General features: G+C 37.4%; 1 protein-coding gene and 1 pseudogene across 13 annotated transcripts in view; both read left to right on the top strand.

Moving 5' to 3' along the window:
* Positions 1-19,234, top strand: part of STRN3 (striatin 3) — a 110,613-nt gene that overhangs the window by 18,709 nt on the left and 72,670 nt on the right. The window lies entirely within an intron of this gene.
* The window catches only part of LOC149750259 (heparan sulfate 2-O-sulfotransferase 1 pseudogene), a 37,262-nt pseudogene extending 18,028 nt beyond the window's left edge, over positions 1-19,234 (top strand).

Below are 19,234 nucleotides of genomic sequence, written 5' to 3'. Positions count from 1 at the left end.
AAGAAGAAGCCAATTTACATTAATGTCATACAGGATATTGAGAGGCTAGTTTCTTACTCTTTCTGAGATTTGGAGACGGTTATAGACTGGGGTTAAGAAGACAAAAACAAGGGGACAAAAAGACCTTTGATGAATGTGTAGCTGAGGGGAGCTCAGACTGTGCTCCATAGAAGCTCTGGCTTCAAATCCCATTCTTCTGTGGCCACAGCTCAGAATTTTGGAATGTAGGAAGCAGGTGGGCTATGGATCAAGCCAAATATAACCTAGTTAATGAATAGTTTCTGGTGGGAGTTACCGAAGAGCTTGAAGATTTTATCACGTTATTGGAGGCAGCTTCGCCCTGGTTCTTCAGGGGTGCTACAGAACGCTATCATACAGGAAAGAAATCTCACCTTAGGAAAACCACAGAGAAGAAACTCCCTACTAAACAAACCATTGCAAAACTACAGCAGTCTGACATTTGGAAAATGGAGAATGAGTTCTATGAGTTGGCACTAGAGCAGTTCCAATTCATCAGAGCCCATGCTGTACAAAAAAAAGATGGAGACCTCTACATCCTTGCACAGAACTTTTTCTATGAAAAGATTTACCCTAAATCGAACTGAGTACAAGGTGTGGCAGTTAGATTCTTGAACTACAACTTTGACCGTCTTCACCTTAGTTCTCAGCTCCACAACTTGGATTGCTGATGGGTATATAAGACAGTTTGTATTAAACCGAGTTAGAATACAGACAATGATGTCAAGGAAGTAGATTCTAGCTGATATGTCAGTGGTCTAGGAAGTTTAAGTTTCAGCCTTTTTTTTTTTTCCTGGTTAAATTTTGGTGGGAGTTACAACCTCCTGTCTGGACACAACCTACACATCACCTAAAATAAACACATAGCAGGTCTAATTGAAGGCTAAATACTGAAATACAGTTTCAGAAAAAGTTCTGATACTGTTTTTGATAAAGCATTTTTTTCAACTAACCATGAATGAAGATGAATCCATTTGCTACTTCCACCTTCATCTGGAGGTTTGCATTATACACCACTACTGGATAGTGTTACTAACTGTTTGGCAGTGTGTACTTTGTTTTTGTGAATCACGTCCCATGAAATTTATTGAAATGTTTGATCAAGTTTGCTAAGAATGTTTCTGCTGTAGTTGGAACTGCCCTTATTTATGTAGGTCATTTTAATTTTCTTTAAAAGATTATTAGTGTTAAAAATCAATTTAAACCATTATTAATACTGTAAAAAGAATCAAAGCAGTATTTCTCATTCCTGTCTCTCCAATATCTAAGATTGGGGAAACACTTCAAAGAATGTTGACATTGCCTGAAGTTTTGGTTAAGGCTTCCACACATGAATATCAGAAAAATAAGTTTAGTATTTGTTTCTCAATCCATTATTTGTAAAGGTATAAACTGAGGTATTGGTGAGTCCATATTATAACTCCGTTAGTGAGCTGTGGTATGGGTAGGATTTTCCTACTTCTTCTGTACTTTTACTTGTAGACTGTTTTAACTAAGGTGCTTTATAATGTATTTTAAAGCATTGTATTTACAAAAAAAAAGGAAAATGCTGTAAATATTGCATATTTTATGTATTTGGACCAAAAGGTTATAAGTAATTAGACAAAAGTGGTTTTGCACCAGTTTTATTATGTCAAGTAAAACCATCAGACCTACTGTTTTCGTATTTCTCATTTAACTTTACTGTTAAGATATCACTGAAATGAACTTCAATAACCTTTCAAGTTTGATATGCAGTACATTATTCATAATTGGGGGCAGTAGTCATAGTGGAAAGAGTACTGGATGAGGAGTCAGAAAACTTGATTTCTTGTTCTGGCTCTGCCACTTACCAGCTGTGTGATCTTGGGCGAGTCACTTAACCTCTCTCTGCCTCAGTTTCCTCATCCTGATATGAGGATGATAGTACCTGCTGTACCTACCTCACAGGGGTGTTGTGAGGATTAAATGAGATGGCATGTGAAAGCACTTTGAAAACTAATGCGCTATATAAATGTAAGGTATCGTGGAAACATCTTTAACATATAGTTTCATACCATTCGTTTTTTTAACAAAGAAAAGGTCCACTTAAAAGCTGGTTGAAAAAGTTAATCTGTTTTTTTGTTTGTTTGTTTGTTTTTGTTTTGTTTTGTTTTTGCGGTATGCGGGCCTCTCACTGTTGTGGCCTCTCCCGTTGCGGAGCGCAGGCTCAGCAGCGGCCATGGCTCACGGGCCCAGCCACTCCGCGGCATGTGGGATCTTCCCGGACCAGGGCATGAACCCGTGTCCCCTGCATCGGCAGGCGGACTCTCAACCACTGCGCCACCAGGGAAGCCCTGAAAAAAGTTAATCTTGATATAAATTTGTGTTTAATAAATATCTTCTCAGTGGAAAAAAATTGATATATTTTATAGACTCTTCATCTAGTGTGGCACTCTTTTCAAACTGAGTTCTACACATTCATTTCTTTTTACTGATCCTTCTAAAGTGTGAGCACTTTCTGTTTTAAGTTATAAGAATGCATGAAATTTTGGTATACAGTTTTACATGAAATCACATGACTGCTGATTTAAGGCAACAGTGTCCAATAATATCAGAATTTGATTTAGATACTAATTTCAACAGAAATGTGCAGGGCTAGGTACTCTCTGTAAATCTTCAACACCACCACCTCCCCCTCTGACTCAGCAGGATGTCTTTACCTCCTACTTAACAGAGAAAATAGCAAACCCATCAGATGGGGAGTTCTTTATATTCCTGCTACTAAATCTACAAATTGTACATGTAGACATATATTGTTTTTCTTGGACCACTCTTAAAATGGGAGACATTTCGTATAAGGCTTATCTCTACTGGTTGTTCATTTGTTGGGTGTTTATTGAGCACTCAGTAGGTGTGTTTGAGGCACTGAGGATAAAGCTATAAATAAAGTAAAACTGCCCTCGTTAAGGTTAAATTCTAGTGGGTCTAGGAAGAAAATTTTGTTTGTCAGATAGGGATAAGTGCTATAGAGGAAAGGGGATAAGTGAAAGAAAGGCTTGTCAGATGAGGATAAGTGCTATAGAGGAAAGTAAAGCAGAGAGAAGAGTGATAAGGAGTGGATCTGTGTGTAACAGATTACTATTTCAAAGGTTCCTTGGGGAAGATGTCACTGCTGAGATTAGATACCTTTGTTTCTCCCTTCTTAACTGCCTTCTTTTGCATTAAACAGATATCTTTTAACGTACCATTTTAATTTCCTTGTTCTTTTACTGTAGTTTTTTTAAAGATTTATTTATTTTTTAAATTTTGGCTGCGTTGGGTCTTAGTTGTGGCACATGGGATCTTCGTTGAGACATGCAGGATCTTTCATTGCGGTGCGCGGGCTTCTCTCATTGTGGCGTGTGGGTTTTCTTTTCTCTAGTTGTGGCTTGCAGGTTCCAGGGCATGTGGGCTCTGTAGTTGTGGCACATGGGTTCCAGAGCATGTTGGTTCTGTGGTTTGCGGCACTTGGGCTCTAGTTGAGGTGCGCCAGCTCAGTAGTTGTGGCTCACGGGCTTAGTTGCCCCCTGGAATGTGGGATCTTGGTTCCCTGACCAGGGATCCAACCCATGTCCTCTGCATTGCAAGGCACATTCTTTACCACTGGACCACCAGGGAAGTCCCCTTTTACTGTGTTTTTGTTGTTATTTTCTTAGTCATGGTTCTGGGGGTTGTCATTACTATTTTATCTAGTTTGAATACCAATTCAATTACAATGGTATATAAAAACTTTTTTCCTATAAAGCTCCATTCCCTTCCCCCTTCTTTGTGTTGTTATCCTGCAAGTTACATCTTTATCCATTGTATACTTATCAACCATCTTTCTAATTATTGCTTGATGTTTTTGTGTTTTAAATAAGATAGGAGGAAAAAAAGAGAAAAACAAATACATGTATACTGTTTTTAATAGTTACCTATGAAGTTACTTGTACTGGTGCTCTGTATTTTTCATATGGATTTGAATTACTGTTTAGTGTTATTTCATTTCAGCTGAAGTGCTCCTCTTAGTATTTCTTTTAGGGCAAGTCTACTAGTAACAGCTTACTCAGTTTTGTTGATCAGGAATGTCTCCTGCAATTCTGAAGGATAGTCTTGTTGGATATGGAATTACTGGTTGACAGTCTTTTTTTTCCACACCACTTTGAGCATATCATCCCATTGCCTCCATGGTTTCAGATGAGAAATCAGCTGTTGATCTTGAAAGGATCCTTTATTTTTGATGAGTCGCTTTTTTCTCTTTTTCGTAGCTTTCAACAGTTAATGTGTGTCGGTGTGGGATGCCTTTGAGTTTATCCTCCTGAAGTTTTTTGAGCCTCTTGGATGTGTAGATTAATGTGTTTTTCAAATTTAGGAAATTTTTGGCCTTAATTTCTTCAAATATTCTATCCTTTTCTCTGTCTCCTCTTCATTATGTGTATGTTGGTGTGCTTAATGGTGTCCCACAGATTTCTGAGTCTCTGATCATTTATTTTTTTTCATTCTTTATTCTTCCTGAGACTGGCTGATCTCAGTTGACTTATTTTCAAGTTTGCTGATTCTTTCTTCTGCCTGTTCATATCTACTATTGAGCCCCTCTATTGAATTTTTTATTTTATTACTATATTATTCAAATCTATAATTTCTATTTGATCTTTTTTAGAAAATAATTTTTGTCTCTTGAGATTGTCAATTTGGGTGAGACATTGCTCTCATATCCTGCTTTAGTTGTTTTAACAAACTTAAATTAACCGATTTAAAGTCTTGGTCTAGTAAGTTCAATATCTGGGCTTCCTCAGGGATATTGCCGCATGAGCCCACCACCTTTGTGTGTGTGTGTGTGTGTGTGTGTGTGTGTGTGTGTGTGTGTGTTTAGACTGTACTTTCTCTTTCTTTGCATGCTTTTAATTTTTTGCCAACTGGACATTTTTAAATAATGTAGCAACTGTACAAATCAGATTTTCTCCTCTCCCCAAGATTGATTATCTTTATTTATTTATGTGACTTTTTTGGTACTAATACTGTAAACTCTGTTTTTCTGTTGTTTTATGTGGTCACTAAAGTCTCTGCTCAGTTAGCTTAGTGGTTAAAGTAATGAGTAGACATAGGTTTCCTTGGATGCCTGAAACATGTAAATCTTCCAGTCTTTGCTAAGGGGCTCTATGTGTATGTTGAGACATGCCTTCAACACTCAGCTAGGCAATTTACAACTCTGTCTTAGCTTTCTTTTCTTGCTTGTGCAGAGCCTAAAGGTTAGCCAGAGGTGAGAGTTTAGGGCTTTCTCAGGTCTTTCCTGAGAATGTACACAGGTTATGTGTGAGTGTGGATTCCCAGGAATATATTGGAGCTTTCCAAAGCCCCCATGGACATCTCATCGCCCAGCTTTTCTTTTTAATTATGCTTTTGTTTGCCCCAAATATTGTCCATAATCTCAGGCAGCTGCAGTGTTTGACAGTTGCTTCTGACTGTTTTTGACCAGAAAGAAGGCTGTTTGCTCTGGATGAGTTCAGAGTCAGGCCACATAAAGACAACTTTGGTAGTAGTAGAGTCTTCCAAGGAACTACCAGACATGTCAAATAATGACAGTTCTCTGGGAGTGGGACTTTTAAGAAGATCCAATCCTGTTCTGCTCCCCCGCCCAGTGGCTGTTGACATTCACTATGACTGCAGGCTGTTGGTTTTCACAGAAGTAGGAAGGGGTAGAATGGAAATAGGGTAAATTAAACACCACAAAGCTTGCTGTTGTTACCAAGATTCAGCCATTATTTGGTGAATAAACATTCCCCAGATTGCTTCAATTCTTTGTAATTTTCAGAGTTCTGAAAAAGTTGATTCTCCCAGCTTTTGCCAGTGTTCTCACTGATTTTATGAAGGAGAGAATTTCAGAGGTCTTTACTTGGTAATTCTTGCCGATGAGAATAACAGTTGCACTTAATAAGGATGTGTGGATTCCTTCTCCAAGCTCAGAGGGCTCAAGGAGACTGGGGATTGAGAATTTTCAGGTTAATCAACCCATCTCTCCATCCCATTTTTTCAGGGTTCCAATGTGTTCTCTTCTATGCAGGCCTTAACCTTGGCATAGCAGACTTATCTAGATTGAGACTTTAACTTTCTTTGGAGCCCTGCCACTCTTACAATTAAGTCTTGGCCCTTAGCCTTTTGTGGCCTCCTGCTTTTAAAGATTTTATGCTACCAAAGAAACTTCTGGCTTTTTCACATTTAGTTTTTAATTCCCTATCACTCATTTTAAACTCTTGTTATATTTTTCCGAAGAGTCAGTTGCTTTTAAAGCAACAGCAACCCAGTTTCATGGTCTTTATAATTACTGTTTTCCTTATATTTCTCAAATATCTGATACACTGCATCTTTAAAGTTCAGGGTTCGGCAAACTATGGCTTGCTGGCCAAACCCACTCTTGTGTCTGCCTGTTTTTGTCATGCCCTATTTTTAAAGAGTTGTAAAACAAAAACATCAAAGCAGAATATGAAATACTATCTGGTCCTGTAAAAAAAAAAAAAAAAAGTTTGCCAACATCTGCATTCTCTTCCACTGGATAACTACCCAGTTTACCAACAATGGAACTTTTAGCCGTTGCACTGCCAGTTTGTGCTCGGTTTCTGTTCTATCATCACCAGTGATAGTGTCCTTTGCCAGCTGCCTGGCTACGTGGATGGTGATCCAACTCCAAAACTTCATTTTAGAGCCTATTTTCTTGGACCATTCTCAACACCAGTGGCTGCAAGTTGGGTCCCTGGGTAGGCTAACTATGATGAGCATGCAGAAATGTTCTTAGGATCAACATCTGTAGAAGGAATGGAAAGGAAGCAGAAGGGGTAAATTGGGCTGTAATGTATTATCAACAAAAGCCACTGTTGCCCCCTTGAGAAACTCTGAAGCCGGGATAACCTGTGGAGTTGTCCAAAATTGTGACAGGGTGCTGGGCCCTTATACGCCTGTTTTGATCAGTCCCTCCATGAAGGCTGCTAGGGCATGCAGCTGTCTTTAGCTGAGGCAATTCCTGAAAAGGCCTGACAGGTGAAGGCTGTTTGACAGCAGCTGGACAATAAATCCTTCATTTCTGAAGGGAGGTCTGGATAGCACATCAGTGTCTGCTACATAGCTTTATGTGAGTTCTTCTAATTATAATTTTCTTCTAAAATTTTTTTAAATTGTAACTTTAATGAATAAGTTTTTTCTCATGAGAAAGCTGTAAAATAGAATTCTTTTAAGAACTATATATATTTTTACTCATAATAAGATGGACAATTTTTTCCTAAGTCATTTTTGAAAAACTGAGCTATTTTAGTTTTGATTTGTATCATTTTAATATCAGAAGTGTCATCATAGAATTCTGAAATGCTAATCTTAGTGGTTGAAATTTACAACTAGCAGATCTTAAGAAGACATCTAATTCAGCCCTCTTATTTGACAAATGAGTAAGCTGAGAATGAGTGAGCTAAGGGGTTATAAAGCTAGTTAGTGACAAGTAAGGATTTGAATGTAGGTCTCCAAACTCCCGACTAGTATCCTTTTATCAGTATTCCTTATCTTAGTTTCTTACAATAATTTCTAAGAAAAGAGTATTAGGGTTCTGAAACTGAGCAAGAGTTTTTTTTATGGCTTTTAAAGTCATTTTGTTGCTCCTGGGAACCATGGTAAACAGTATGCAGATGCTTCAGTGATGACAACAGCAATAATAATAAAGCCAACTTTTGGAGTATATCATTTTCATCAGTCCTGAAATCATTTTGGACAGATGAATCTGATTTATTTTTAACCTTTCTGGAAGATGATTCCACAGTTATCTTTGGAAACTTCTTCCTGATGACTATGGGTTATCAGATAATGGAAACTCTTCACTATTTGCTGGCAGGATCATACAGTGAACATATGATTATCAAATGAGGTCTGAAAGTGCTCTACAATTTTAAAATTTAGTGTTTTATTTTCAATGGTTGATTATCTTAAACATGTTCTGGATCACCTGAGTCATAATTGAATACTTTCACTTGATGCTGGGGTTAGAATATGTGTTAGTTTTTGGTGGTGCCAAGTGTTACTGTTTTGATTGTTAGGGACTAATATTAAGGAAAAGAATAGAAGTACTAGTCTTAATGAATAAGATGCTTTTGAGTTAACTGAAGACCAAATGCTTTTTTAGCATCAGGAATTAATGTTTCATAATAATGTGAAACTGAGAAGAATTTACCTGCCTTATTACCATTTAGTAGTACAGGCATTCCAATCTTAAAGGAAGCTTATGGTGGTTCAGTTAGTGCCATTTTTGTGTTGTGAGTAGAGATTTATTCAGCAAAACCATGCCATTTTTTTAAGTGTGTTAAATTGAATTTTATTTAGAAGTTTTGTATTTGGTTTTTGGTTTATCTGACTTTCCGTATTTATGTAAGATCTGTATGCATAAAGAGTTTACTTAAAGGTTTATGTTTATCAACTATAATGTGATAAAAATTAATTTTTAAAAAGTTTGTGTTTGCATAGGTTTAAATAACGTTAGGATTACAACTTTTGTAAATAACTGGAAACTGCAGGAACGTTTCTCCTTTTTAAGGGGTCTGTATATTATTGAAGTTTGAGAATGTCTTTCTTCAGAGTTCTAAGTTGATGTTGGGCTACCTAAAAGTACATACTTAAACTTTATGAAAGTTTTAATGAATGTGCAGTCATATTAATATATGTGTGTGTGTAGGCAAGGAAGGAGGAAAGGGGAGATTTTCTTGTGTAGAAGAAAAATATTATAAATTATAATAATAGGAATTAGGTTTCTTCTGAATAAAGGGTTTGATGCCATTGACTCGTGGGAGGAAGTTATGATAATTTCAGTCTTCAAAGATTCACTCTATTTCTCATGCTATATTGAATTCTTTTGAATGTTCTAACTCTTGAAAAAAATTCTGTAGTGAATCTTGTAATGAAAAACCTGCTAATTTGTAAGTTGAAATTTTGGCAGATTGCGATTTAGTAGAGTTTAAGTATTTATGATGGACTAGTCATGATCTACCTGGTAAGATCTACTCAATAAATCTAATTGTAGATAAATACCTGTTTTGGGGTCAGGCACAACTTGTAGTTTACTCACATTATTATATAATAGGGGAATATAAATGTGTATGAAAATAATTGTGATGAGTTCAGCTGAGTATAGAAGTTTTATTGAGTGAGTACTTTTGAGATATTTCACTAATTTTAATTTATAATATTAATAAGATATCGTTTGTCACCACCATTTTCCTTCTAATTTTCATCTATATGTATGTCATTAAACTTTCCACTGGACTTTTTTTTCTTTCCTTCCTTCCTCACCCCTCCACCTGCCCCCCCCCCCGCCCTTTCTTCCTGGCCTGCTAGTTGCCACACACTGTTCTAAATGCTTGGGATATAACCATGAACTAAACAATCAAATATTCCTGCTCTCATGAAACTTAGATTCTTGTGGGGTCTGAGGGTGGGAGGAAGCAAGCAATAACATGTAAATAAATTGTTGAGAAACTGTATGAATAGATAAAGAAGAAATTTTTGTTAGAAAGTGATTAAGCGTTGTGGTAAGAGAAAAAAGTAGAGGAGGGTTAGGGCAATTAAGAGTATATGGGGAGGGCTTCCCTGGTGGCGCAGTGGTTAAGGATCCCCTGCCAATGCAGGGAACACGGGTTTGAGCCCTGGTGCGGGAAGATCCCACAAGCCACGGAGCAACTAAGCCCGTGCGCCACAACTACTGAAGCCCACGCGCCTGGAGCCCGTGCTCCGCAGCAAGAGAAGCCACCACAATGAGAAGCCTGTGCACCGCAAAGAAGAATAGCCCCTACTCACTGCAACTAGAGAAAGCCCACGCGCAGCAACAAAGACCCAATGCAGCCAAAAATAAATAAATAAAATTTAAAAAAAAGAGTATATGGGGATGTGGAACAGTTTGTAATTTTTAAAAGGATAGTTAGGATAGGTGTCACTGAGAAGAGGACATTTGAGCAAAGTTTGAGTAATGGAGTTAATTTGTGTGAAGGAAGAACTCACTGGCATTGCTGTTAGTGGAAAAGTCCCCAAGGCAAATAGGTGCGTGCTTGATGGGTTCAGAAACTAGCAAGATGACCCATGTGGTTAAGGTGGAGTGAAGTCCACGGGGGAAGAGTGGTGGGAAAGGATACCTGAGATGTAAAAAGGACCAGACAATTAGGACTTTGTTGGCCATCATAAGGATTTGGGCTTTTATTCTGGGTAAGATGGGTAGCCATGGCAGAATTTTGAGCATAAGTGATGTGTCTGGCTTTTTGTGGGGAGGAGTGCACTGGCTGCTGAATTGAGAATAAGGGGTGTGTGTGTGTGTGTGTGTGTGTGTGTACGCATGTATCTCCCATGCTTACACAAGTGCATTGCACTTAGACAACTATATATTATGCAGAGTGTAAATACAAGGTCTATATTTCTTTAGCCAGGGGTCAAAAGTTGGATTTTAATACTCACTTAACTAGTAACAGGGCTGTTCAAAACCTGAAATCCAGCAGGAGGACAAATTGTGTGGAAGAAAAAATTATGCATATTTTTATCAGTGTGAGAAGAGAGAAGATTAATGAATGTTTAGAGGGGATGGTAAAATTGATAGCAACATTCTTTTTTTTTTGGCCATGCTGTGGCTTACAGGATCTGAATTCTCAGAAAGGGATTGAACCCAGGCCACTGCAGTGAAAGCGCCGAGTCCTAACCACTGGACGGCCAGGGAATTTTCAATAGCAACATTCTTCATTTTAAAGTATTTTTCTTTTAATTGGGGGGACTATAGAAAAGCCTAGAAAAGAAAATGAAAATTGCTTATCTCACCACCCAGAGATAGCCATTATTAGTATTTTGGCATTCGCGTATGTATGTGTGAGTGATACTTTTAATGTATTTTTGCCTGAACTTGCAAATTGAAGTATAACATCCACTTAGTGAAGTACTCCAATTTTAAGTATATAACTTGATGAATTTTTACAAATTATACACCAATGTAAATACCACTCAAATCAAGATAATATTGCCAGTGCCCTATATGTGTCCACCTCATTTTCACTTATTCTCTCCCGCCAACCCCTAGAAGTATCTACTATTCTGACTTCTACATCACAGATTATTTCGTCTGTTTTTACATTTTAACTAATTTTACGGTAAATGTCCAGATTTTTTTTCCACTCAATATTGTATTTTCTCTTTTTTTTAAGCAATGGTTTTATTTTTACCTTTTTTTTGAATTTTTGAGTTTTATTTAATTTATTTTTTATATAGCAGGTTCTTATTAGTTATCCGTTTTATACATATTAGTGTATATATGTCAATCCCAATTTCCCAATTCATCCCACCCCCCCAACACCCCACCACTTTACCCCCTTGGTGTCCATACGTTTGTTCTTGACATCTGTATCTCTATTTCTACCCTGCAAACCAGCTCATCTGTACCATTTTTCTAGATTCTACATACATGCGTTAATATACGATATTTGTTTTTCTCTTTCTGACTTCTCTCTGTATGACAGTCTCTAGATCCACCCACGTCTCTGCAAATGAGCCAATTTCATTCCTTTTCATGGCTGAGTAATATTCCATTCTGTATACGTACCACATCTTCTTTATCCATTCATCTGTCGATGGGCATTTAGGTTGCTTCCATGACCTGGCTATTGTAAATAGTGCTGCAGTGAACATTGGGGTGCATGTGTCGTTTTGAATTATGGTTTTCTCTGGGTATATGCCCAGTAGTGGGATTGCTGGGTCATATGGTAATTCTATTTTTAGTTTTTTAAGGAACCTCCATACCGTTCTCCATAGTGGCTGTATCAATTTACATTCCCACCAACAGTGCAAGAGAGTTCCCTTTTCTCCACATCCTCTCCAGCGCTTGTTGTTTGTAGATTTTCTGATGATGCCCTTTCTAACTGGTGTGAGGTTGATACCTCATTGTAGTTTTGACTTGCATTTCTCTAATAATTAGTGATGTTGAGCAGCTTTTCATGTGCTTCTTGGCCATCTATATATCTTTTGAGAAATGTCTGTTTAGGTCTTCTGCCCATTTTTGGATTGGGTTGTTTGTTTTTTTAATATGGAGCTGCATGAGCTGTTTATATATTTTGGAGATTAATCCTTTGTCCGTTGATTTGTTTACAAATATTTTTTCCCATTCTGAGGGTTGTCTTTTCGTCTTGTTTGTAGTTCCCTTTGCTGTGCAAAAGCTTTTAAGTTTCATTAGATCCCATTTGTTTATTTTTGTTTTTATTTCCATTAAACTAGGAGGTGGATCAAAAAAGATCTTGCTGTGATTTATGTCAAAGAGTGTTCTTCCTATATTTTCCTGTAAGAGTTTTATATTGTCCACTCTTATATTTAGTTCTCTAATCCATTTTGAGTTTATTTTTGTGTATGGTGTTAGGGATAATTTCATTCTTTTACATGTAGCTGTCTAGTTTCCCCAGCACCACTTATTGAAGAGACTGTCTTTTCTCCATTGTATATCCTTGCCTCCTTTGTCATAGATTAGTTGACCGTACGTGTGTGGGTTTATCTTTGGGCTTTCTGTCTGTTCCATTGATCTATGTTTCTGTTTTTGTGCCAGTACCATATTGTCTTGATTACTGTAGCTTTGTAGTAGCCTGAAGTCAGGGAGTCTGATTTCTCCAAATCCATTTTTTTCACTCAAGACTGCTTTGTCTGTTTGGGGTCTTCTCTGTCTCCATACAAATTTTAAGATTTTTTGTTCTAGTTCTGTAAAAAATGCCACTGGTAATTTGATAGGGATTGCACTGAATCTGTAGATTGCTTTGGGTAGTATAGTCATTTTCACAGTATTGATTCTTCTAATCCAAGAACATGGTATATATCTTCATCTGTTTGTGTCATCTTTGATTTCTCTCATCAGTGTCTTATAGTTTTCTGAGTGCAGGTCTTTTATCTCCTTAGGTAGGTTTATTCCTAGGTATTTTATTCTTTTTGTTGCAGTGGTGAATGGGATTGTTTCCTTAATTTCTCTTTCTGATCTTTCGTTGTTAGTGTATAGGAATGCAAGAGATTTCTGTGCGTTAATTTTGTATCGTGCAACTTTACCAAATTCATTGATCAGCTCTAGTAGTTTTCTAGTGGCATCTTTAGGATTCTCTATGTATAGTATCATGTCATCTGCAAACAGTGACAGTTTTACTACTTCTTTTCCAATTTTTATTCCTTTTATTTCTTTTTCTTCTCTGATTGCCATGGCTAGGACTTCCAAAACTATGTTGAATAATAGTGGTGAGTGTGGACATCCTTGTCTTGTTTCTGATCTTAGAGGAAATGCTTTCAGTTTTTCACCGTTGAGAATGGTGTTTGCTGTGGGTTTGTTGTATATGGCCTTTATTATGTTGAGGTAGGTTCCCTCTGTGCCTACTTTCTGGAGAGTTTTTATCATAAATGGTTGTTGAATTTTGTCAACAACTTTTTCTGCATCTCACAGTCTCAGTTTCATTACTTGTGATCGGTCTGCTCATATTTTCTATTTCTTCCTGGTTCAGTCTTGGGACGTTATACCTTTCTAAGAATTTGTCCATTTCTTCCAGGTTTTCCATTTTAATGGCATAGAGTTGCTTGTAGTAGTCTCTTAGGATGCTTTGTGTTTCTGCAGTGTCTGTTTTAACTTCTCCTTTTTCATTTTTAATTTTATTGATTTGAGTCCTCCCTCCTCTTGATGAGTCTGGCTAAAGGTTTATCAATTTTGTTTATATTCTAAGAGAACCAGCTTTTAGTTTTATTGATCTCTGCTATTTTCATTGTTTCTATTTCATTTATTTCTGCTCTGATCTTTATGATTTCTTTCCTTCTGCTAACTTTGGGTTTTGTTTGTTCTTCTTTCTCTAGTTCCTTTAGGTGTAAGGTTAGATTGTTTACTTGAGATTTTTCTTGTTACTTGAGGTAGGCTTGTATAGCTATAAACTTCCCTCTTAGAACTGCTTTTGCTGCATCCCATAGGTTATGGATCGTCTTGTTTTCATTGTCATTTGTCTCTAGGTATCTTTTGATTTCCTCTTTGATTTCTTCAGTGATCTCTTGGTTATTTAGTAACATTTAGCCTCCGTGTGTTTGTGTTTTTTACGTTTTTTTCCCTGTAATTGATTTCTAGTCTCGTAGCGTTGTGGTCAGAAAAGATGCTTGATATGATTTCAATTTTCTTAAATTTACTGAGGCTTGATTTGTGACCCAGGATGTGATCTATCCTGGAGAACGTTCTGTGCGCACTTGAGAAGAAAGTGTAATCTGCTGTTTTTGGATGGAATGTTCTATAAATATCAATTAAATCTATCTGGTCTGTTGTGTCATTTAAAGCTTCTGTTTCCTTATTTATTTTCATTTTGGATGATCTGTCCATTGGTGTAAGTGAGGTGTTAAAGTCCCCCACTATTTATTGTGTTACTGTCCATTTCCTCTTTTAGAGTTGTTAGCAGTTGCTTTATGTATTGAGGTGCTCCTATGTTGGGTGCATATATGTTTATATTTGTTATATCTTCTTGGATTGATCCCTTGATCATTATGTAGTGTCCTTCCTTGTCTCTTGTAACATTCTTTATTTTAAAGTCTATTTTTTCTGATATGAGTATTGCTACTCCAGCTTTCTTTTGATTTCCATTTGCATGGAATATCATTTTTCCATCCCCTCACTTTCAGTCTGTATGTGTCCCTAGGTCTGTAGTGGGTCTCTTGTAGACAGCATATAGATGGGTCTTGTTTTTGTACCCATTCAGCAAGCCTGTGTCCTTTGGTTGGAGCTTTTAATCCATTCACGTCTAAGGTAATTATCGATATGTATGTTCCTTTTACCATTTTCTTAATCGTTTTGGGTTTGTTTTTGCAGGTCCTTTTTTTCTCTTGTGTTTCCCACTTAGAGAAGTTCCTTTAGCATTTGTTGTAGAGGTGGTTTGGTGGTGCTGAATTCTCTTAGCTTTTGCTTGTCTCTAAAGCTTTTGATTTCTGCATCAAATCTGAATGAGATCCTTGCCAGGTAGAGTACTCTTGGTTGTAGGTTCTTCCCTTTCATCACTTTAAGTATGTCATGCCACTCCCTTCTGGCTTGTAGAGTTTCTGCTGAGAAGTCAGCTGTTAACCTTATGGGAGTTCCCTTGTATGTTATTTGTCGTTTTTCCCTTGTTGCTTTCAATAATTTTTCTTTGTCTTTAATTTTTGCCAATTTGATTACTGTGTGTCCTGGCGTGTTTCTCCTTGGGTTTATCCTGTATGGGACTTGCTGTGATTCCTGGACTTGGGTGGCTATTTCCTTTCCCGTGTTTGGGAAGTTTTCGACTATAATCTCTTCAAATATTTTCTCAGGTCCTTTCTCTCTCTCCTCCTTCTGGGACCCCTATAATGCGAATGTTGTTGCGTTTAATGTTGTCCCAGAGGTCTCTTAGGCTGTCTTCACTTCTTTTCATTCTTTTTTCTTTATTCTGTTCTGCAGCAGTGAATTCCACCATTCTGTCTTCCAGGTTACTTATCTGTTCTTCTGCCTCAATTATTCTGCAATTGATTCCTTTTCGTGTAGTTTTTATTTCAATTATTGTATTGTTCATCTCTGTTTGCTTGTTCTTTAATTCGTCTAGGTCTTTGTTAAACATTTCTTGCATCTTCTCGATCTTTGCCTCCATTCTTTTTCCGAGGTCCTGGATCATCTTCACTATCATTATTCTGAATTCTTTTTCTGGAAGGTTGCCTATCTCCACTTTATTTAGTTGTTTTTCTGGGGTTTTATCTTGTTCCTTCATCTGGTACATAGCCCTCTGCCTTTTCATCTTGTCTATCTATCTTTCTGTGTATGTGGTTTTTGTTCCGCAGGCTGCAGGATTGTAGTGTTTTTTTTGTTTTTTGTTTTTTTGTTTTGGCAATACACGGGCCTCTCACTGTTGTGGCCTCTCCTGTTGCGGAGCACATGCTCCGGACGCACAGGCTCAGCAGCCATGGCTCATGGGCCCAGCCGCTCCGTGGCATGTGGTATCTTCCCAGACCAGGGCACAAACTCGTTTCCCCTGCATCGGCAGGTGGACTCTCAACCACTGCGCCACCAGGGAAGCCCAGGAGTGTAGTTCTTTTTGCTTCTGCTGTCTGCCCTCTGGTGGATGAGGCTATCTAAGAGGCTTGTTTAAGTTTCCTGATGGGAGGGACTGGTGGTGGGTAGAGCTGGGTGTTGCTCTGGTGGGAAGAGCTCAGTAAAACTTTAATCTGCTTGACTGCTGATGGGTGGGGCTGGGTTCCCTCCCTGTTGGTTGTTTGGCCTGAGGCAACCCAACACTGGAGCCTATGTGGGCTCTTTGGTTGGGCTAATGGAACCTTCACTCCAGTGTGTGGACTTCTGTGGTATAATTGTTTTCCGGTTTGTGAGTCGCCCACCAGTTATGGGATGTGATTTTATTGTGATTGCCCCCCTCCTACCATCTCATTGCGGCTTCTCCTTTGTCTTTGGATGTGGGATATCTTTTTTGGTGAGTTCCAGTGTCTTCCTGTCGATGACTGCTCAGCAGTTAGTTGTGGTTCCAGTGCTCTCGCAAGAGAGAGTGCACGTCCTTCTACCCTGCCACCCTGAACCAATCTCAACATTGTATTTTCTATTCCTGTGTTCCTTTTTTCACTTAAAAACAATTTTCCATGGTATTAATATTCTCCACCCTTAAGAGACATAACCAAATGTAACATGTGGACCTGATTTGACAAAAAAACCTTATAAAGATATGTGTATATATTTTTTTGAGGTATAGTTGATTTACCATGTTGTTAGTGTCAGGTTACAGCAAAAAGATTGTTTTAAATCTATAAACACACATACATACATGTATATTCTTTTTCAGATTCTTTTCCATTATAGGTTATTACAAGACATTGAATATAGTTCCCTGTGCTATACAGTGGGTCCTTGTTTATTTGTTTTATATATAGTAGTGTGTATCTGTTAATCCCAAACTCCTAATTTATACCCCCCCTTCCCCTTTTGATAACCATAAGTTTGTTTTCCATGTCTGTGAGTCTGTTTCTGTTTTGTAAATAAGTTCATTTGTATCATTTTTTAGATTCCACAATAAGTGATATCATATAACTTGTCTTTCTCTGACTTCACTTAGTATGATATTCTCTAGATTCATCCATGTTGTTACAAATGGAATATATATGTATATTTGTAATATTCCATTATGTGTGTATACACACACACACACACACACACACACCCCACATCTTCTTAAACCAGTTTTCTGGTGATGAGCACTTGGTTATTGTTAATAATGCTGCTGTAAACTTTGGAGTGCATGTATCAGAGTTTTTGTCTTTTCCAGATGTATTAACAGGAGTGGGATTGCTGGATCATATGGTAATTCTATTCAGTATTTTTAGTTTTCTGAGGAACCTCCATACTGTTCTCCATAGTGGCTGCACCAATTTACATTCCCACCAACAGTGTATGAGGGTTCCCGTTTCTCCACACCCTCTCCAGCATTTATTATCTGTAGACTTTTTTTTATTTTAAAAATACTTTACTGCTAAAAAATGCTAACCATCATCTGAGCCTTCAGCAGTGGTAGTAGTAACGTCAAAGATCACTGATTACAGATCACCATAACAAATATAATAAAAATATTAATATTATTTAATTTTGTTAGGTGTGGTAATGGCATTTTTTCCCTGTAAACTAAATATTTGTTAGCAAAATATAGTGGAGTATTTTTGGGTGAAATAAGATATCTGAGAATTGCTTTAAAACATACCAGTGGCGTCACTGAAAACAAACTTGTGGTTACCAAAGGGGAAAGGTGGAGGGCGAAGGGATAACTTGGGAATTTGGGATTAAGGTACACACACACACACACACACACACACGTGTGCGTGTATATATATATATATATAATATAAATATATATATAAAATAAACAAGGGCCAACTGTGTAGCACAGGAAACTGTGTTCAGTATCTTCTTATAACCTATAATGGAAAAGAATCTGAAAAGTGTATGATATATATGCATATATATATACACATAAATAAAGTGAATCACTTTGCTGTATTCCTGAAACATTGTAAATCAACTATACTTCAGGTGAGGAGGTGAAACAAGACAATCATGCATTGATTCTCTTTGGAAAGGTAGGTATTGGATACAAGGAACGTGTGTGTGTGCGTGCGTGTGTGTGTGTGTTAGAAGCCTATAACATAAAATTTATCATTTTTCTAAGTATACGGTTCAGTGGTGTTAAGTGTATTCACATTGTTGTTGAGCCAATCTCCAGAACTGTTTCATGTTGTAAAACTGAAACTCTGTATGCATTAAACAACAACCCAGTTACCCTTCCTCAAGCCCCTGGCCACCACTATTCTACTTTCTTTTTCTGTGAATTTGACTACTCTAGATACCTCCTGTAGGTGGAATCCTACATTACTTGTCTCTTTGTGACTGGCTTATTTCATATACTATAGTGTCCTCAAGGTATATCCAAGCATCAGAATTTCCTTCCTTTTTAAGGATGAATAATATTCCATTGTATTTATATACCACAGTTTGTTTATCCATCCGTGATGGACACTTGGGTTGCTTCCCCTTTTCGACTGTTGTGAATAGTGCTGCTGTGAATATGGGTGCACAGATCTCTCTGTGAGAACCTTCTTTCAATTCTTTTGGATGTATACCTAGAAGTGAAATTGCTGGATCATGATAATTCTGTTTTTAATTTTTTAAGGAACTGGTGTACTCTTTCCCACACCTGCACCCTTTTACAGTCCCACAAACAGTGCACAAGGGTTTCAGTTTCTCTGTGTCATTGTCACCACTTATTATTTTCTGTTTTTTGAATAGCCATCATCCTAATATATGTGAGTTGATATCTCACTGTGGTTTTGATTTCCATTTCCTTAGTGATTAGTGGTGTTGATCATCTTTTCATGTGCTTATTGGCTGTTTTGTATCGCCTTTGGAGAAGTATCTATTCACATCCTTTGCTCATTTTTTAATTGGGTTATTTGTTGTTATTGAGCTTTCCCTGTACTATGTATTATCTCCACTGTTTTGTCAGGGAGTATCCAGAAGAGGTCTTCATAAAATTTTTTAGTGTCTATACATTATGTTATATGTATTGATATATTCAAATACAGCTTTTTAGTGGTATTTTTGAATAAGGCCTTTCACAATATGGCTTCTGCTAACCTTTCAGCTTTATTTCCCTTGTATCTCTCCTCCTTTTTCCTCTTCTCCTCCCCCCCACCCCCC

This window comes from Delphinapterus leucas, chromosome 2 (genome assembly GCF_059928025.1).
Source record: "Delphinapterus leucas isolate spDelLeu-1000000601 "Yukka" chromosome 2, BTC_Dleu_Yukka2, whole genome shotgun sequence".
NCBI classification, from domain to species: domain Eukaryota; kingdom Metazoa; phylum Chordata; class Mammalia; order Artiodactyla; family Monodontidae; genus Delphinapterus; species Delphinapterus leucas.
Note: the sequence above shows the minus strand (reverse complement) of the source record. Positions and strands in the feature narration are given on the sequence as shown.